The sequence below is a fragment of the Acromyrmex echinatior genome, chromosome 2, assembly GCF_024713525.1.
Source record: "Acromyrmex echinatior isolate Ae372 chromosome 2, ASM2471352v2, whole genome shotgun sequence".
Lineage (NCBI taxonomy): Eukaryota > Metazoa > Arthropoda > Insecta > Hymenoptera > Formicidae > Acromyrmex > Acromyrmex echinatior.
Genome location: NC_141853.1, coordinates 24,639,687 through 24,660,423, shown reverse-complemented (window position 1 = coordinate 24,660,423; position 20,737 = coordinate 24,639,687). Strand labels below are relative to the sequence as shown.

Below are 20,737 nucleotides of genomic sequence, written 5' to 3'. Positions count from 1 at the left end.
CATCGACGCAGAACGGTAAATCCGTATACGTGAACGCGAGACACATGATACGATATATTATTTGCTGCTGGTTCCTCATTGAAATTCATCGTAAACGTTTTCGTACGTTGAACTCGAATAATTGGAAATCCATCGTAAAATTCGAGTGATTGATTACATGTATTTGAAAATATCGATATTACAAAAAAAAAACGAGTTTTGATAATTAAAAATTTAGCATACGGATCTAAAAATAATTTTGTCAACTTCCACTGTCACGTAGAGATGTAACAAAGAAAATTATCGCGACGTGCAGGAAATGTATCAGTATGTAAAGTGGGGAGACTTTCCCGAAAGTAAACATACGTAACAACCAATTAACAGAGTCCCGTGATAATTGATATCCGCGTGTGCAAGCCTCCTGCTGTATTTGCGGAATTGAAGTTCTATCGCTGACTTGTGTATTTTATTCTCGTGTGTTTGATGTTTAACGTGCGCGCGAAGCAGGCACTTTAGATGCGAACAAATATTTCTGAATATATACATAATGAATAATATCACCGATGCAGTGTCGACAAATGATTAGAAATGGCAAAAGGAGAATATAGACAAATAGCTTAACTCGATTAAACTGTAGGCGAGATTTTTCATTAAGGCCCCGTACTATCATAATTATACTACAGCATAGCGAACACTTTTGATTGATATTGCGTTAGATTAATTGATTGTAATTTCGATAAGGAAAATACACGTTTGGGCTACGTTGTTGATTGATTATGCCGTATGCGTAGGCACACTCGAAGAAGCAGGAAACATTTGTGATTATTTATGTACCGTAGAGAAAATGTGCGGTGATTTCGTACTGACGATAATACTTCACTACGTAGATTCGCCGTAAACAATTTATAATCTCCGTACTCTACTGTACTCCGTACTACTACTATTCTTTTCTATTCATTATTGATATTAACATACAATATTTAGCGGTATCAAGTAAATACTCGTTTCACAATATGTAATGCTGGTGATAGCTGTGACTAATCAGTTCAATTTTGCATAAATATCCGATTCAGACAGTCCGAAGTATCGATATCGGCACGAACTGTCATAATTTCTCGTGCTATTTGATCGGCACGCAAAATCCGACATCCTCGAATGCGTCGCTACTTACATCTAAGTTATGAATCAGAATCCGCTTAACTATTTTTCCAATGTCAATATATGTCGGCGTTCCCTCGTTTAATAGTTTCACGACTAATCGAGCCGGTATCTCGCTCGAATTTATGGTCAAATTTTCTACATCGCTTCCATAGAGAATATACACATTTTAACTGTTGTACACGGATATTTGCCATTCTCGTATTTAATCGAAGAGGAAAATTCACCGGAATGAACAGATATCACGATTCAAAGAAGTCATTCATTCGTGCTATGCTCATTGTTTTCACCGGAAAATTACACGTTTTAAACGTTACGCGAGATCCTTGAATTTATATTTGCGAGTTTAAGAAAGTTCCGACATAAGTATATTCCGGCGTTTACAATGCTTGATTACGTCACTGCTAAATAAAATTCATAGCTACATAAAGACGTCACAGCATTATGTAATTACATCATAATTTTACAACGTTCGTACTTTCTTCTGAGCTCGTCTCGCGTAATTAGTCTTGCTTGTACTCTCATTTCCATTACTATCTTTTTGCGCTATACACGTCCTCTCGTAAATGCGCGTATCTTATCGTTTGTCGCTCGTTAAATCGGGAAGGAAGGACGTGGAATTGTGTAATTCTGTAGCGAGGAAATTTCCGCTATCTCCTACATGTCGCAGACCACGTGGACGATTTGTGCTTAGGTAAGTCGAAAAGAAAGTGGCCATTGGAAGGAGGGACGCGCCTTTGTAAGAAGGCGCGTCATCTTTATGCGTGCGTGCACGTGACTTAACGACGGCGTTAATTCTTCACGTGCTGTTGAGGAAGTCATTACGTAATAGATCGTATACTCCGGTAGTCGCTAGCGATCGACGATATCGATATTTATTATTCGAAGACCAGGACGAGAAACTCGCTGAAGAAGAAAACGAAATGCGATAAGCGAGAAACAGAAATGTGAAACCTTCTCAATTATATTGATAAGATGACATAACTGTTGAATAAATTTATGCAAATCTGTTTTTCGATTTTAATGAGAACGATTTTTCAACCGATGTGTCACAAAAAGTATTCAAGTGTGCCGCGAAAGTTTTAAAGAATGTAAAAAGAAACAGAAAAAAATTTAGAAATACAGGAAGAAGAGTTTTGTTGAAATACTTAAAAATTTAGCTAGATACAGATATGAAAATAATTTTGTTGGACTATCAAAATAATTAGTAGAATGTTTAAACATTGATCATAATGCTGCAAGAAATTTTAACATTCTAGTAGGATAACTCTGATAAATTACGCCGCGCTGGGATTTATGTCGCAGAAGTCAGAAAAATAAAAGGAATAGAGATTAATTTTCCCGCAATTACTTTGTTACATGCCTTTGTTAGTTATATTAGTATTGTGTTATATGATTTTAGTTTTTTACTGTTAATATTAATGAAATTATTATGAGTTGAATCGATTTGTCACTGAGTTGAGTAGCGCATCATAAATTATAATCTACATAAAATGATTACTGGGATATGCATAAGACTAGTGGTTATTTCGTGATATACATGAATGTAGAGGAACAATAAAGCATGTTGTATAATAAAATACAAGTACTTTGCTCTTGTACTCTTTGTTTAGTTTGTTGTCTGGTATATCCCACTCGTTTGGGATATACATTTTTAGCAGGCGGGATTTATGCCCAAAGTATACAAAGTGGGCAGATCGAATTCAGTACACTAAATGCAATAAACGCATTACATGAAATATGTACCTCTGTGATAACACTTGTAATACATGTGGGAAGATTGTAATTATTATTTATTACTTCATGTACGTATTTATCAATCTTATTCCTTAATAAAACTTTATAAACGCATTTGTAAGTTATTATTATGTCATTTTACGGCTTATTTATATGCATTATTTGTAAATTTTTTATGAATATTTCTTTCATAATAGTAGACGGTACAAAGTAAGTTTTTACTGATATAGTTCGTTTACTTTTACATAGTAAATAATATTGCACTTAATAAATTAAGCTTTTGATAGGTGCGGCGTATATACCGGAGTTACCCTAATCAGTTTAAACGTCCTACATAGCTATTGTTAATAATCTGAGCAATACTATTTTCAAATCTGTTTCTAAATTAAATTAATTTTTTAAATTTGAAATTTTGAGTAAAAAAACATTAGATAACAATTCTATTTTAATTTCACTTGACGTGGTTTCCCTTTTTACAAACATACCGATTGACTTGGCTCTTGACAGCATCTCTAACAGATGGCTATTTCAAAAATATGCAATATTTCAAAAGACGAATTTTTTAATCTGAACTAGCTCAATTCTTTTATTAAAACATATAAAGATCCTTAATAAAACAAAAAAGAACGTAGTTTACAAGATATATTGCAAGGATTGCGATGCTTCCTATGTCGGGCAAACAGGGAGGATTTTAAAAACAAGAATCTCGGAACATTGTAATGACACTCGAAGGAACATGAGTAATCATTCCGTTATTAACACATATTGGATCTAAACCATGATTTTGATTGGAAAGGCACAGAAATTGTTGATCAAGAGCGATTCTTATACAAACGATGTATCTTGAAAAGGCTACATATTTAGCTGCAAAAAAAACACCCTTAATTTGCAATCTGACGAATTTTTACATCACTCATACATCTCGATTCTCAATAATTTACATTGATTTAAACTGCGCGCCATTTTTGTTTTTATTTTTAAGTAACAGTCTGATATATGTTGGTAATACCGTCCGTTTTACTTATTAGTTTGTACACTGTGTATTATCTTTGACTTATTTGAATGTTGACCGTCACAATATTCGGAACAGTTGTAGTGAATTTATATCGCTATGAATAATTTGCGGATTCTTTGTCTCTTTGGACTTTGATTGATTTTTGATGTTCACATCTTTCATGGCTAGGTGAGTGCATTCATTTTTCTTTATAAAAAATAATTGATAATAATTTTTGATATCTGCACAGATTTCTCAAAAGCAAGTTTCTGTCGAGAGATTATGATTTTGTGCGGTGTTCTTTCTCTTTCAGAATAATAAGATAAAAATAAAACTTTAAAATTACTGTTTTATTTCTGAATGTCTTTTGGCAGTGTATTTAAACAAAAGATCTATGTCAAGTTGTGACCTACGCTGAATATACACCTAATAATGTACCTCGACAAATTTAACTCATTATTTAATATGCCGCGAATTGAAAACGATCGAAAAACATTGGTATAGAGTAAATCAAGTGGAAGGAGCTGCGTATTTTCGAATACAATATTTTCTCATATTTATAACGTAATTTCACCTTTAGGTTATTGAGTTCTTTATTGAGTTCTTTTAAATTTCAAACATTGTACCTTATCCCTGCGTGACATACGATTGTTTACTACTGCTTACCTCCACGCTATATTGAAATGTAATTCGATATGGTTGTAAAGTCGGTTTTTAATAGTCGATTACGATAAATATACAGGCATATAATTAACAGTACGATGCATCGCGCGTTACCGTAAGTAACGCCCAAGTTACGACCTATATTCTATATCTTGTAAGTTCGACACGGCGCTGTCTTTATAAATTACAATTGCCATAGCAGCAATTCAGTCGTCCGACCTTCGGTAGCGAATTAAAATTATGCCGAGGCATAGCGATTTGTGTAACGGCCGCCATCGACGAATCGCGATGCAATTAAGTTTTGCAGGACCTGCTCGCGCGATATGTCGTCTCGCGGTTTACGGATAGGCGTTCTCTCAGTTTCCTTGAACCTTCACAAGTGATGATTAATGAGTTCGTCTGTCCGGGAGTGCGTATTTCCAAGTAAGTGATAAACATTGAAAAAATCCTATTTCGGTCTTCAAAACGACAGTAAACCTCGTAAGTCTCGGACGTTTCTCAGCTGTCTGCGATTGCACTTAAGATTGCATCTGAATCAACGCTGAAGATCATCAATTAGACCTTGAAACATTGATGCGATAATCGCCCGAAAAAGCACAGATGCGATTATACTGATTACAAGATCACAAGAGATAACTTAGATGGGAGTTTAATATCTCATAATGGATTTCTACTCATAGGTATGTTTATACATGAAACATCATTAAGACTTAAGACTCGTGCGGAGCGAAATATACGTTTGCAGTGATGTACTGTTATTCGAAAGGTTATCTTCGTTGGTACTTAAGCAAGATAGGTTAAAGATTTTATTAAAGATTTTCGCAAATATTCTTGCCTCATAGGTCTGGTATTTCGCACGTTATTAATTCTTATATTATAAACATGATTGTATGTAATTTCTCAAGTACCTGCTGCCGCCAAGTCAATGATCTATAGTCAAGGTTAATTGTGACAGAGACTAAACCAATTCTATCCGAGAATCGATCTATCTGGTTCCGGATTGTAAATTTTATACTCGATACGGCGTTGGGTCGGATCCTGTTAACAACTGACGGCGAGCATAAAAACATTCTATTTTGTTCACGGGAATTTCGGGGATTTCCGATGACTAGTTTGCAGGAATGCCTACTTCGAAATGCAGCTCTTCAAGTTCACGGTTAGATAAGATACAGTAAGGCAGCAGAATATAATATTTATATATTTTATAAAATCCTATTTTACATGGGAATAAAATCCTGTTTTGAGGCTTTTAATAAGCCTCATGCTGTTAAAGATACTTTAAATTACAGTTCCACGTATAGAGAAAGGTATGCGGAAAGTAAGATTTTGACGTGATGTGTATTTTTTCGAAAAAAATACAACATATCTTTATTCTGAGATTTTTATTAGCCTAAAGGGCCTAAGATTGAAATAATAATCTTCATCATCGCTTTTATGATAATCACTATTATTTTGAGAAATAAAAGCGATTATTTAATATTTGATATTTCTACCCAATACGCTTGATTTTAAGTCTATTTATATCTATTTATTCAGTTGTATAATCATATTTCTGTCTGATTTTATTGCACTTTAAAATGAATTTAATGTCGGAAACTGTCTATACTTGGATATGGACATACCACCCGTTTTGAGTCATTATGTCATTTTACGTGATTACAGCATTTTCTCAGAAAAGAAGATGCAAATTGTAATTTATGCATAACACGCGGTCAAATGCCACTTTTCTTCTGTATAAGTTCATATAGGAATTTGCAAGACTTCGTTCACACGACCTACCGTCGACTACTCACGCGATCTCGTAGTGTTGTCATTTTCACTCTTCATCAATCGTTAGTTCTAACATTTCTTTGGAACACACGCGCGCAAATGTATTATTACGAACATTACATTAACTTTACATTACATTTACGATTGCAAAAGTCATTATGAAACATTTTAATAAATCGCGACGTCCAATATATATTCTTTATTCTCTATATTTATTTCCTAATTCGTTTAAAAATATTTTTAAATTTTGTGTTTTACATTATAAAAATATTTCAATCTTATAATTACATAAAACAAGCTTTCTTTTTGCAAGCAGATTTTTATGTAAACATTAAGTTTTATGATTAAGTAATCATATCTCAAATATTATTTACGTAATTTGACATTTTCATTGAGAAAATAAACATTTTTTTGTGCAATGTCAATTTTCACTTATAATTTCATACCTCGCAGATTTCGCGGTTGTCGTATATCGAAAATTAAGAGACCGTATCGTACACGTACATAAATCACTTTGACACTTCGTAACATTGTCTCATTTGTTGGATTCCGCGCCACATAATACCACTCATTTTATAAAAATGTGACTTCTCGCGTGAATCATTATAGTTTTTACAGCGAAATCAAGAGCCACGATTTTTTTTCAGCTCGCGTATGTATGGATATATGTGCTTATAACCGTATATTCCACATATCGCTCATTTACTACAACGATATAATTCGAAAATTGTCATTTTTTGATTGTTGACAAAGAAAAAATAAAAAATTTAAGAGAAAAAGAGAAAGAAAGAATATACATAGAATATACATCAAAATTGCATTTTGAAATTAAAATATTCTAAAATTATTCATGACAAAACATTGAAGTTTATTTTTTTTAAGAAAACTTTCTTGTTTGTGGCAAATGAGCACGTGTATTCCGAAAAAATAAAGGAGTAAGATAGAGTACGTCTTTCCTTTGTCGAATCGTTGCAGTTGGTTTTGCACGATAACTCTTAATTCGAAGAAGTAAAAAAGGAGAAAAGAATTCGTTGGCACACGCGGCGAACATACACGTATTCTCATAACGTAACACGAGTAGCAAAATGGGACGAGGTGCGCGATCGGTTACACGGCCGATCTCTAATTGGTTGACCGTCTGCGATTTCGCAATTCGTTTGCGATTCGTCTGGACCTTCCGTGCTCCGTACGACGCCAGTCACGAAGTCTCCCGAATTCTGAGTATTCGAAATTCTTTAGCACGAGATCGTACAAGTGCAATGGGGGGCTTGGAAATGCAAGCCGTCGATTCGACTTTGTCGAAACGAAGACGGAATTATGGAAAATGTGTGGGCGATTACATTCTCCAACAGAGAAAGAAAGCCCAACGATGCAATCCTTCTTCTCCCTTTCCTCCATCAGTATCGCCTTTTGCGTTTAGCCGGAATTCATGACGTGCTACGAATTCCACGCATGTCATTTCGATGTTGTGTCGCCGCGAAATATCGATACGCCTACGCATTTGCTTCCCGCCAGCTTCGCGACTGTCTCTCTCGAGTAAAATAACGGTGTGTACTCAAGACTTTAGATGACTGAATGTTTCCTTAATCCATGAAACAAATTACCCATATGGACCTTCTGTTTCACTCGCCTTGGCTCGTTTACGCGAAATGTCTTTAATGAGGATTACAAAATTTCGTTATGAAACACTGATGAAATGACATCATCATAAATGGCCAAGCCAAAAACGCTTGAATTGAAAATAATTTGGTCTTTTGCGAATTTAGTAAAATGTAGGCGGTATTGTTTCTTCATTTTTGTTACACAGTTTCATTAATCAAAGTATTGTGTCTAAGATTCTTCTACTTATTTAGTATTTTAAGACATATTGCTTGATCATATTATATTTTAAGTTTATGCTGAATGTGGATTATGTACACTGAAAGAAAAAGATATTTTTGATAAAGTAATGTCTAAACATTTATAGCTTATAGATACAAAAAATAATTTTGTTCAACTATCATAATTATGTAGGACCCCCAAGCTGATTGATAAAATATCAAAATTTTTTATAGCATTGACTCGAGTCATAATTATTTTAATGATCCAACAAAATTATTTTTAGACCTGTATCTAGCTAAGTTTTTAAATTCTTCTGCAAAACCGTTCTCTTTCGTGTTCTTTTTCTTTCTCCAACCACAATCTGGACAAATAAATCATTCTGATCTTCATGAATTATTTCACAATCTTACATGTGATATATTATATGTATAACCTATAAATTTATAACATTCAACACTTCAATTTATTAACATTCTGGTATTCTAATGTCACTTTTTTACGATACAAAAGTTATTCTAGCCGATAAGATCGTGAAAAACTCATCCTCGGAATTTCGTTTATACAGTTTGCACGCGCTGAATAGAATTTAACCGCTCGATCGCTCGTGGGTTGACATTAAATATTCATCATGTTAACGTTATACATGTGGCTCGCGGTATACGCGGGAAATCCGGATTTAACTATCTTTTTACTATCGGCTTATTCTGAAAGTCACAAAGTAAATTCTTATTTAGAATTTGCCACATCATTCACTATTGTACGCTTTATAAGGCAATCAGGATTTCTATACTTATAATACAATCGTTATAAAAGAAAAAAGAACTTCTGGTCTGTCCAGTCGGGTCCCAGTCGATTCAGAAAAGGTTCAGCACAATAGCGAAGCCGCCGAAAAAATTCAATTATGTGAGAAAGATGACAAAGTTCGCAGAGCATTGTCCTCCGAACGTACCATTTAGTTAGCATTTCCTTGAAATTCGTTTTTGTAAGTTCCTTGACCCCCGCGCGGACTGAACATACAAGAAAAAGAATTCCACAATTCCAAGTTCTCGAGAGAGTATCCATGCATAAGACTCGCCATTCTTCATGTTGCTAAAACTTGTGGCCCTAAAGCACGAGTTATCGCATATCGCGAAGAAACGGCTGCCATTCGTCGTCGCAAAGTGAACGAGCGCGCGAAACATTTTACACATCGTGTGTAGAAATCCTTCCCATCCTCCCATCCTCCTTTCCTCTTTTTTTTTTGTCTATGCTTAGAACGTTTTTCTGCTCTGTTGAACGAATTCGCGCGTAGCGGCACTCTTTGAAAGCCCGATATCATCTTGTTGATACAAAGATGACGAAACCGGACATACTAATTTGTTAAGTTCTGAGTTATTAGTTTCTCAGTTTGATGTCATTAAATCAACGTTTTTACGCTGCTTTCTCATGCTTGCGTCTTCTTATATACCGCGAATGGTGAACATAACTTCGGCACAATTCGCAACAAGGACGTGATTCGAATTACACGCCGATACACGCTCGTGTAGCCATGAACCCCTATTCACAAAAAATTCCGAAGCTGCTGCTTCTCAATTCTTCTTCGTCTTCTGCCTCATCGTTCCGTCTGTATCTTACCGTCCCCCGCTGTCTGCGTGACTACAAAAATGTCTAATTGCAACGCGGGTGTGTGCGATTGTCTACAGACCGACTGGATGCTGGATACATGTGATGGAATTTCTCTACCTCTCTTTGTTTCACTTCAGCTACCCCCTTCCTACATCGAAAGCGAGAGAGAGAGAGAGAGAGAGAGAGAGAGAGAGAGAGAGAGAGAGAGAGAGAGAGAGATGGCTATAAGAATTTATACGCTTGATACGTTTATATATACGACTCTGTACGCGGGCAAACCTGTCTGCTTAACGATAAACCACACGCGTGTATACGCGCCTTTTCCTTCAATCGCACCACCCCGCTTTAAGATACTTTTATCCCTGGTCGGTATTCAGTAATAATTCGCCGTATGCAAGACATCGCAAGGTCGTGCCCGAACAGGTTTTTCGTGCTTCCTCCGTGTCTGCGAGCAGAAAGGGGGTAAAATATTGCCAAGGGGGTGTGCGCCGGTGATCATGGTCGCGCCGCAAATGGCAGACAAAAGAATCGTGTCTCCGAACGTTTATCCGACGTAAATCCAATTACGCGCGAAAAATCGCGATGAGAGATAAAGTAAGACGAGAGCTACACGGCTCGAGATCAGCAGCGTCACCGCGAACGGTTAACGTGATTCATCGCGGATACTTGATGCGGAGATCCATTAAACCGATGAAATGATTAAGAAATAAGGGGGTTTAATAGATCGGATTACGGATGAGCCGACGCGTAACGGATAATCGCGTCGGTGCGTAATCGATTAATCTTGCACGAGGCGCGTTTCCCGCAACGACTTGAGTTTTTGTCCGCGGCAGAATCCCCAGTTGCATATCCATTAATTATATGATGACCGGTTGTGGTACTCGACTACTGCTTTCGCGGCACTTTGCTTTGCTCTTGCCGAAGGCGGTTTACCGTCACGATATATATAAATTATGTGATTAGTCATCGGCTGTGTCCACAGAACCCGGAACTTTGTTATAATTATGTATTACTGTATTATCCAGCGGAGGCGGACCGTCGCGCATGATTTTATCGGTAATACCAGTTTGAAACGAGAATAAAGTGACCATCGCCCTTACACGGGGGTCACAAATCATCGTCGTTCTTCTCATAAGGGCATCATCGCGAAAGGAGATGATGACAGAAGCCGTTAATAACGCTTCGCTGCGTTAAAAGCGCCTGCACGACAGTTTGTGAAAGGTAACTTTGTCCTTAAATGTTGAAATCCTTCTTTAAAGGAAAAGGTCATACTTTATCTATATGCGGTTAACCCGTATCAATTTATCAAATACTGTCATAACCGTTGAGGTAGTACACGTCAGTAGTTCAAGATTGAAACCTGGCAGAATGCATACATATTATCCTGTATTTCTATTATCGAATGTTATATTGGACATACAATTATCATATAAATCTTATAAATCTTATCTTTTCTGCTTGGACATAAATAAATGATTCATTTATTCAGGGAATAATTGAATTTAACATAATTTTATACTCGTACAATAAAAGATTTTAAATGAAAATTAATTATTTTATTTAGAAAAAAGTCTCTATACAATGAGCTAAATCCTCATTCTTTAAAATCATCAAAAAATATATAAGAATCTAATTAAATTATCCATGTAACAAAATTATTATTGTCAGTGATGTAGATTTAGCAATAGTAATAAATATAAAATATGGCAATGAAAATGCTGAATATAAATGTGGCAATGAAAAATATTAACAAGACTGTGGAGCATTATAATTATTTATGCCTATGGTATAATAAGCTTTATATCAGGAAGTTTTCAAATATGGAAGCTCGTAGAATGAAGTACAAACACGCAAGATTTTATTACGAGGAATATTTATACTGATCCAGGCTAGCCAGGCTTTTGTGGTATAAGGAAGTACAATATAATAAGCAGCAGCAAGGTTGCGGTGTATTATATCTTTTTAAGACACAGGCATTAAGTAACTCGAGGCAAAAAAGAAATTTTATGGCAATGCGAAAATAGAGAGCAAGCGTAAACATCGAAAACATACGTGTTGAAAAGCCGCGCCTTTTATTTCAGATTTATAGAAACTACCGCGATTTTCTTCGATTTAAAACGTTTTACAAGACAAGATATGCCGATTACGATCTCAAGATTTATATGTAGCAGAGATATTTGCACATTAAAACGATCATGTAATTTCATTATCGCCCGTACAAAATGCTATATATATAAGATTGTAGATCTATGTAGTTTATTATATTTTCCTCGTGTAATAAATTATTTATGGGATAATATTTTATAGCGAAGCATTTAGCGAGATATATATTTACAGAATGATATATTTATTCCATGTGCCAAGTCCATTCTTCCATATCTAATTGCTGCTTTATATACAGCAGATGTAAAAAGTATTATTATAGGAGAGATATCATTTTTAAAAACCTTATTTTTAAAAGTAAGCATTACTTAATAATTTATTAACGAAGAGTAAAATAGATTGTATATTTTCAAAAATTGTTTTACCTAAAAAGGTGTAATAATTAAAATATGTTGTTTTACAATTAGTAAGCAAAAAAAAAAAATAAAAAATTATATAATCTAGATGCACAAAAAGTATTTATACAGTCGAGAAATTTAGCTTCTTGTTCAGATTCTAAGGTTATTCTAACACGTTATTTTGTGAATCTTTTATATTAAAACAGAATGTTACAAATAAGAGTGATTAATATGTATTTACTAAAAATATAGGTTTTTGAAACATATATAATATTTTCCCTATACAAATACTTTTTACATTCATTGTATATATGTGTATAAAGTAATAATTACATAATTAATGAAAAATGACAGTCATGTGTTGGCGAAAAATTAAGCGGTTCGCATTTTTTTGATCGAACATCTTGTAAATTATTCTGTTAGAATTTTACATGTATGCCAATGAAATTATTCATGCTATTTGTCGATCAACACACTCTTCAGTATGGTGAAGTATTTTATTTTTAACACTCTTTGGCGTGAACGTAATATCAGATTCGCAACGTTCTCTCACGTATTTTGTGACCGTGAAAGCATCCACGTAATACATAAACGTGCAAAAAGAAAGTAAACGCGTGAATTATATTACAAGATGCTGCATCTGTTATATATCTATTTTTTAAATTTATATTCACGTTTCTTTTTTCAACAACTGCAAATAAATTAAATCTATTCGTTTTTAATGAATTTAACGAATTAGATTTTATTGATTGTGTATTATAAATATTGACTTATACATATCTTGATCATTTCTCGATATTTTTACATATTTTGCATCTTATCGCTTGAGCAAATGCGGGAAATGCTATCTATTTTCTCCAGGAGTTTCTCTCTATCGCGAAACTCATTATTTTGCAATTCAATATTGTAACGCCCGGCACGTGATTTCATTCACGGGCAGAATAATATTTACATAATGTCACTTCATTGCTGCCCCTGTAATAATCCGCAAGTACAATAATATAAAAAGAAAAAAAAGGATATTGACGACGATCTTATGTAAACATGCATGCGGTTTATTAGCTCGTTACGTGGAGCAAACATTTTTTTTTGCATTTGCATCTAAGACTCTAAGAAATAGTGAAAGCGACGGCAACACACAACAAACCTCGGTTTTCGTCATTACATTATTCCTCTCATGTTATTCATATCCCGTCCGTCTTTGTGCGTACTTTTGGAATGCACCGCCGGATTTTAATGCACAACTGCGTGCGACGCTACATCATCGCGCATGACGAAGGCTAAACGTGATTATACGCATACGCAGGGGGCACGAAGTCGCGACGGAACGATGTGCGTGCATGATGCCTGGTATCATTTTGCTCATATCGTTTTCCCGCGAATCCATCTTTGCTCGCGCACCATAGGAGGATTCTCCAAGGGCACAAGCAGCAGGCACGCGAGCATTAAGATCAGAGGACGTTGCACCTCGCTCGTATTGTACTATACATCCGAAGCAAGAAGATTAAATCGAAACGCTCATAAAAAGTATGATAAACTTGGTTGTTCGACCAGCTTTTGTTATGCTTTTATTTAGCTCCGAGATAGAAAGAAACTGCGAGATATATGTATATTATGATACTTAGCTTTTATTATACGGAATTAAATTAGTGAGTCTGTAGGGCAATTACAGTCAACCTTGATAATATTCTCATTGGCAAATGCGATAATAAAAAGATAATACGAAGTAAAATTAATCCTCGGGGGGACAAGTGCGCGTTTACTGTGTTAATCTACATTTATCACGCAAATATAAATATCAAGAAGGCGGATTCAGAAAATATCGTATCGAAAATGTATCGTATCAGTGGTTCTCAAGCCATCTTCAAAGCGTAAGTTTTTCTTTCTACACTGAAAGGAAAGATTGGTTGCTGCAGCAATTTAAATGGTAAAATATGGCATAGCAATTTTAATTGGTCGTTGCAATCAATTAAAAATTGATGCTATGCCATATTCAGCTAATCTTTTCTTTCAGTATATATAAATAGAATTTTGCACAATTCCAGTCACAGGTTGGTTACATTTATTTTACTAACATAATTGTAAATGATAACATGGTCCAGTTCAACTTCTACTAAATCATGCGCGGATTTATTCTTTCAATTGTTGCTAAACACTTCCTCGTTCTTGACGTACACGAATCGATCTCTAATTCTCATTAGCATATTTTAATAATGTTCAAACAGGACTTTGTGCGGACCGTCGCCAGCCAAACATTGCGCAACATAACCACTTTCTAATTATATCTTAGATAATCAAACAGGGTTTGGTTCTTTCTGTTTTCAATGATTGCATGGCGATGGTACGCCATACCAGCTGTTTCTCTGACACATTGACCTTCCGGCCGTGAATATTTTGTATGTACCACTTTCACGGAAATCCGATGACAACGTAGAGTTATCGTCGCCGCCGCCGTCGTGTCATTGAAATTGCCGGTCTCAGAAACGTGCGAAACCGCACGGTTTGTAGTAACATTAGGCGACGACACGCATCGGCGAGACGTCGCATTGCGTGCACGATCCTACTTTCGCATTCACAAAAACGACAGTCCAAGGTGTGCTTGCCCCTGGTCCAACTTCCGTGGCGACGATTTATTGACGATTGCAAAAAAGTGCACCTTATTTCGCGTGTACTCAGTTGGTTGGATGCGCGCGTGGCGTAGTGCGATTAACAACAATGACATACGATGATTGGTCCCCTTTTTCGTGCACATGATTATTTATTATGTCAAGTATAATAAGCGAAGTGAATATCAACGGTTGCATGCACAAGTCGTTAAGATCACCCTCTTTCAATCTCCCAATTGTCTCTCTTACACGTCGCGATGAAGTTTTACCTACTTCGCTGAATTGAACAATCATCCTCATCTCGTGTTGCAATTCGTAAATGATATTTGATATTCAGTTCGAGATACACGAAGGAAATTATCTGTCATATAAGTATTCTATCGAGTGCGTGTTTTGCCACGATTTCGGTACCCAAAATGTGCATAGTTGGTCTCTAGATCTGAATTATTGATTGCGTAATCGACGCATAAATAATATACACAATAAAATAAGTTGCATGTCGAGATCTATAGACGTTTCTTTAAGCGACCCCAACATTCGCGTTTTTTTTACTTGTAAACTTTTTACAACGAGCCGTCTATCGTCGACGCACTAGCCAGTTTACGTTTCTGAACTTCTTGTCGGATGAGAAAAAAGAAAACGTAATTGTAGTAAGTCTTAATTATCTATCGAGAAGAACGTCACTAATACGAGGAATTTTTTAATATTTAATTATCTAATGCACAATGAACGCTGACGTAACATTTATACTACCGATGATGTAAGGACGATCTTAAAAAGTATATGCATAAAAGAGCATTCGTTATAGGAGAACATAAGCAAGCATTAGCATCGATTACGTTAATTACATCCTGTTAAAAGCTATTATCATCATGTGGTAAAAACACTAAAAGTAAACGTATCCTGCTTCTGTTCACAAATTCCGATCACGATGAAGACACTTTCGAAGAGGAAGGTTATTATTTAAGAATCTATATAATTGATATAATTATTTTTTCGATAATAAAATATTATTTATGACAGATTAAAAAATTGCGATAATTTATTCACGACGTTTTAAAGCAAATTACGAGAAGAAAAATAATATTATTTTACTTTACAATAATAAATTGATCTTTTCATATCTGTTTACTAAGATAATAAATTAATATTGGTAAAACAAGGTGAAGTGTACAAATATTATTCTTTAACATCTTTAACTACCTAATTACACCTTTTTATAACGATACGGGAGATCTTAATGGTCGAACGTACGAGAATAAAATCATCGTGGATACGCGTTACCTTATATTTTACGATGTCAAGCAATCGATGATTAAAAATAACACAGAAGCCGACATGGTTTAAAAGATATTTTTCGCTTTTTTCTTTTTTATTTCTACCTTAAACCAATTACATACCCTCCCCCCCTCCTCTCTCTCTCTCTCTCTCTCTCTTGTTCACGAGATTCTATTGATAATCGACAAAATACTGCAGTTGGGTTAAATGCGGTCTCGTTTTATCGAGTCGTTCTGCACATGCATGTTGATATTTCTTATTTCTTTTCTTCGTTGTAAAAACACCCTCATAAAAACGGTGGTAATCATACGTGGGAGGGTAACTGCCGAACACGATTGTTGGATGCAGTCATTCGCACGTACGGTTGCATGTACGATGTACATTCGGTATAACCGAGAAAGGCGGGTGGGGCGCGAGCGGGAAAACGATATGAGCAGGATATATGAGCGGCAATCGGACCAGTTCAAACGAGTTTGAGACCGAAGGCGAACCGCTCGATCCACGAAAACCACGAGCGAAAAGTGAAAGGGACGCAGGTGGGGACAGGAGAGAGACAGGTGGAGTTACGAGGTTCGGGACAGGAGCTCCTCCCTGTGGAAGCTCCCCGACCTAGCATAACCGGCTAACAGTGCTATTATCTTTGCTATATGTGCCTGCGAAGTGGATTTTCTGAGAATTATCGGGGGAACGTACACCGCGAGATGTACCTCGATTTAAATCGAGACTCGGAGGATGTCGCTCTTTTCAGTTAAGAATGATCGAACGCACGTCGACCTTGAGGAAGGCGAGGATCGCGATCTCTCGTAGGATCAGCGGGCCACTCCGTTCCGCTTTCGAGGAAGGAACGACCTTCGCGCGTGCGGACGGTCGTCTCCCGTGCGTATCATCATCAGTCATGAATTTCTACGTGATGTTGCAACAAAGAGCGGCCCGCAATCATGAAAGAGAATCTAATCGGCGAGCCCTTACGAAGGTCGTTAAATCGCTTCCGCGACGGCCTTCGCCGATGAACTCGTGTTCGGTAATTGTGACAAGATATCGACCGTGACCTTGAAGAGACAGCCGACTGACGTATCTAGCTAGTTCTCGAGCGAAAAAATCGAGATTTAAAGATGCTAAAGAATAATATTTGTACACTTCACCTTGTTTTTTTACCAATATTAATTTATCATTTTAGTAGACAGATATGAAAAGATCAATTTATTATTGTAAAGTAAAATAATATTATTTTTCTCGTCATAATTTGCTTTAAAACGTCGTGAATAAATTGTCGCAATTTTTTAATCTGTCATAAATAAACTTTTATTATCGAAAAAAATAATTATTAGGTGTTGGAATTAATTCGTAGCGTTTTTTAATGAAAGAATGTTATTTATTTCACATGAGCATTAAAAAATACATTAATGAAAGTACTTCCCATCACTTGTAAAACGCTACGAATTAATTCCAACACCTAATATATCAATTATATAGATTCTTAAATAATAATCTTCTTCTTCAAGAGTGACTTCATCATGATTTGATTTGTCGGATTAGGTTGAGCGAGCACCGCATGATCATCTCCCGTGAATCTCACTAGAATCCTAATTGATCAGCAAAACTTGTGGGTCCTTGTTCGGAAGATTAGGGCAAGGAATCCGATCGTTAATCTTCGACGGTGAAAGAAACTACCGTGTTAAGAAAGACGCTACCGTTCTACTGTATTTTTTATTGAGATTTTCCTAGATTTAGAACTTCTTCTTTTTCTTTCTAGTATCCCTTTTCGATATCTATTTTTAGGAATGCGTTGTTATATAAATCGAATATTTGTATCGGGAATATTAAGGTATAAGAATCAACAATAAAAAAAAATCCTACTTTAGTCGATGTGGATCTTGGCACATAATAATATTCATATGTAAATTTTCAAGTACATTTTTCAGGTCTATATACTTCACTTTGTTGTACTTGAAATTCAATTATAAATTGAAGCTGGAAATAACATTACAAGTTACATTGATCGTCAATTTAATAATGACATTATTCATATTAGCATAATAAGCATCTTAAAAACATTATTCATATTAGCATAATAAGCATCTTAAAACATTGCAAAGAAATTTATTGCGAAAAATCACTTTATAGTCAGGGTTTGAACATGGAACTCGCAACTTTCCGGGACAAACAGCTTACCAATTTGATCACCGAGACATGTGGAGATATTTACCGCAATAAAGGTCAGGCAAATCAAATCACACAGTTTATAGAACTGAAAAAAATATTTGCAAATTTGTATATAGATCCGCTTCGAAAATATTTTTTCTGTTATTTGATTTAAGCCGTAATCACACTAGCGATTGTTGATTGGATTGCAATAGTGATTGGTGAATTATTTTTTAACTAATTAAAACAAAGCAATTAGTAATTACTTTACTCTGATTGATTGAAATGTAATCGCCATTTACAATCACAATCCAATCGACAATCACTAATATAATTTATGGTTTCATTCTCTTCGGTCTAATTTCAATTTATAATAGGATGTAAGAATATTATTGATTGAGCATATTACACGGCCTTGACTAATATCCAATTTTACTGATTCATAATTCTGCTTTTATATATATTCAGATATACAATGTTGTTTATTAATATTTGCATATTCGCCTTTCGAGGCTCCATTCGTTGAGGAGGAAAATCCACTTTAACGCCATTCTTTATTATTCTTCACCTGTAACCTCAGTAATACTTATATCCGCATCGTGGCCAAATGATGCGATTATTACATGTAATACGCGAGGAGTCGAGGTCTACAAAAATTTTATTTAAGCCTATAATAATGATTATACGTCTCGAGTTCTAACAACATTTGCCTGCTGATTCTGGTAAAAAAACACGATAGTTGCGGTTAATCGGGAATACGGAAGAAAGGAGAGTTCGATTAAAGCAATTGATTTCATTTTGGATATTTACAGAGTACGAATATCACGCACCGTTTGTTTCTCTTAATCCTTTGAAAATAGAACCTTTTTAATAAAGAAATACTTAAAAAAGAATTTGTTTTTTTTTTAAGTTTTTAGAGGGTTGTTGAATTAATTCTAACCTTAGAATTTTTAAATACAAATTTCAAAAAATCCATTGTGAAGATTTTAAGTTTTGGTATCGCTGAGTTTCAATGTAACCTGAAGATGTTGAATTTCAAAAAGAGCTAATCTTCAATGAAGGAGGATCTAATATCATAGAACTTATAACCAAAGTTAAAAGTTAATTTGGAAATTAATACTAATTGTATTTATTACTAATTTGCGTAGCACAAATAAGTTTCAAATAAAATGAAACTAAAAACTTGATATTACTTTGCAATTAACAATTTACTTTTTTAAATGTATTCGCTTTGTAAGATCCAGTTTGAATTTTTTATTTTTGTTAAAAAAAATCGAGAAACAATAAGCCATAACGAGCCAACCGCAGGTATAAGTGCGTATAAAAATTATTGTGAATTAGAGTACATTAACTAGTAAATCTAAAAATCATACATTTTTCTCCTAAACCAGATTCCCCCCATAATAAGTGAAACGCGATATACACGATATGTTCCACAGTTTATCGCTTTGAGCCTAATGCAAATCGAAAACCGCAGAAACAAGGAATAACAGATTTCAACTTATCAGAAATTATGTATACACATACAGATAGATTGAAATCTATTATTCCTCGTTCCTGTTGTCTGCACTTTACAATTGTACATTAGGCTTTCAGCGCGCACGACATCGTGTGAAGTTATTACGATGAAGACCTTGCGTTTTCCACGATTTGAAATCATCAACATACCACGCTTTATTGCAGAATTGCGCCAATCCTCTCTCTCTTAAAGCGGCAATCTTACGCAAATAATGCCATAACGTCGTGACAAATATCTGTTGGCTCGCGACAGATGATGTCTCGCACGAGAACGTGCTTCTCGATGGTTGTGTCGACTAACGAGCCGGACCTAATGGATCACTGTTTCTCGGATAAAACACGGCAAACCCGGTGATTTTCATACTACTCACGAGATCTGGCGCAATATCATTCCTAATGCGGCCGTTGGCGCGCGTGACCTCTGTCGCTCGTAGTTTTTCTGTTAATGGTGAAAATCTATTAACTGCACGTTGAATCGTAGCCGTAAATTATTCACCAATATGCCATTGTATCGCTTTGCAGCAAAAATGATTTATTAATAAGACATAATCATACGTCGCCCGTATGATTACATGTATGCTTCTTTCAATGCTTCTCCAATGCTCTTTGAATCGCATAAGCCGGTAAGACCCTGGAGATAATATTTTTGCGAGCCATCTGAACTTATGAAACGAATCATCCTTTCGATCGAGCTCCGCTAATTACACGAGCATATCAGAATCGTATTGCATGTCATGTATTAGCAATGATAATAATAATAATGAGAAAGTTAATTAATTGCATTCGATGTACATATTATTTATTAGATCTTGTTTACCTCTTGTTTACTTCTTTAATACTTTTATAATTGAATCTAACACAAAAATAACTATTTAGAACACTGAAGTTTATTATATTGTAATTGTTTTATTCTTTATGTCTCTTATATTTTATATTTACTTATTATACGATCTATTATTATACGT

At 35.2% G+C, this 20,737-nt stretch overlaps 1 protein-coding gene across 1 annotated transcript in view; it reads left to right on the top strand.

Moving 5' to 3' along the window:
• Positions 1–20,737, top strand: part of nudC (nuclear distribution C, dynein complex regulator) — a 90,836-nt gene that overhangs the window by 29,682 nt on the left and 40,417 nt on the right. The gene's annotated exons all lie outside the window — the stretch shown is intronic.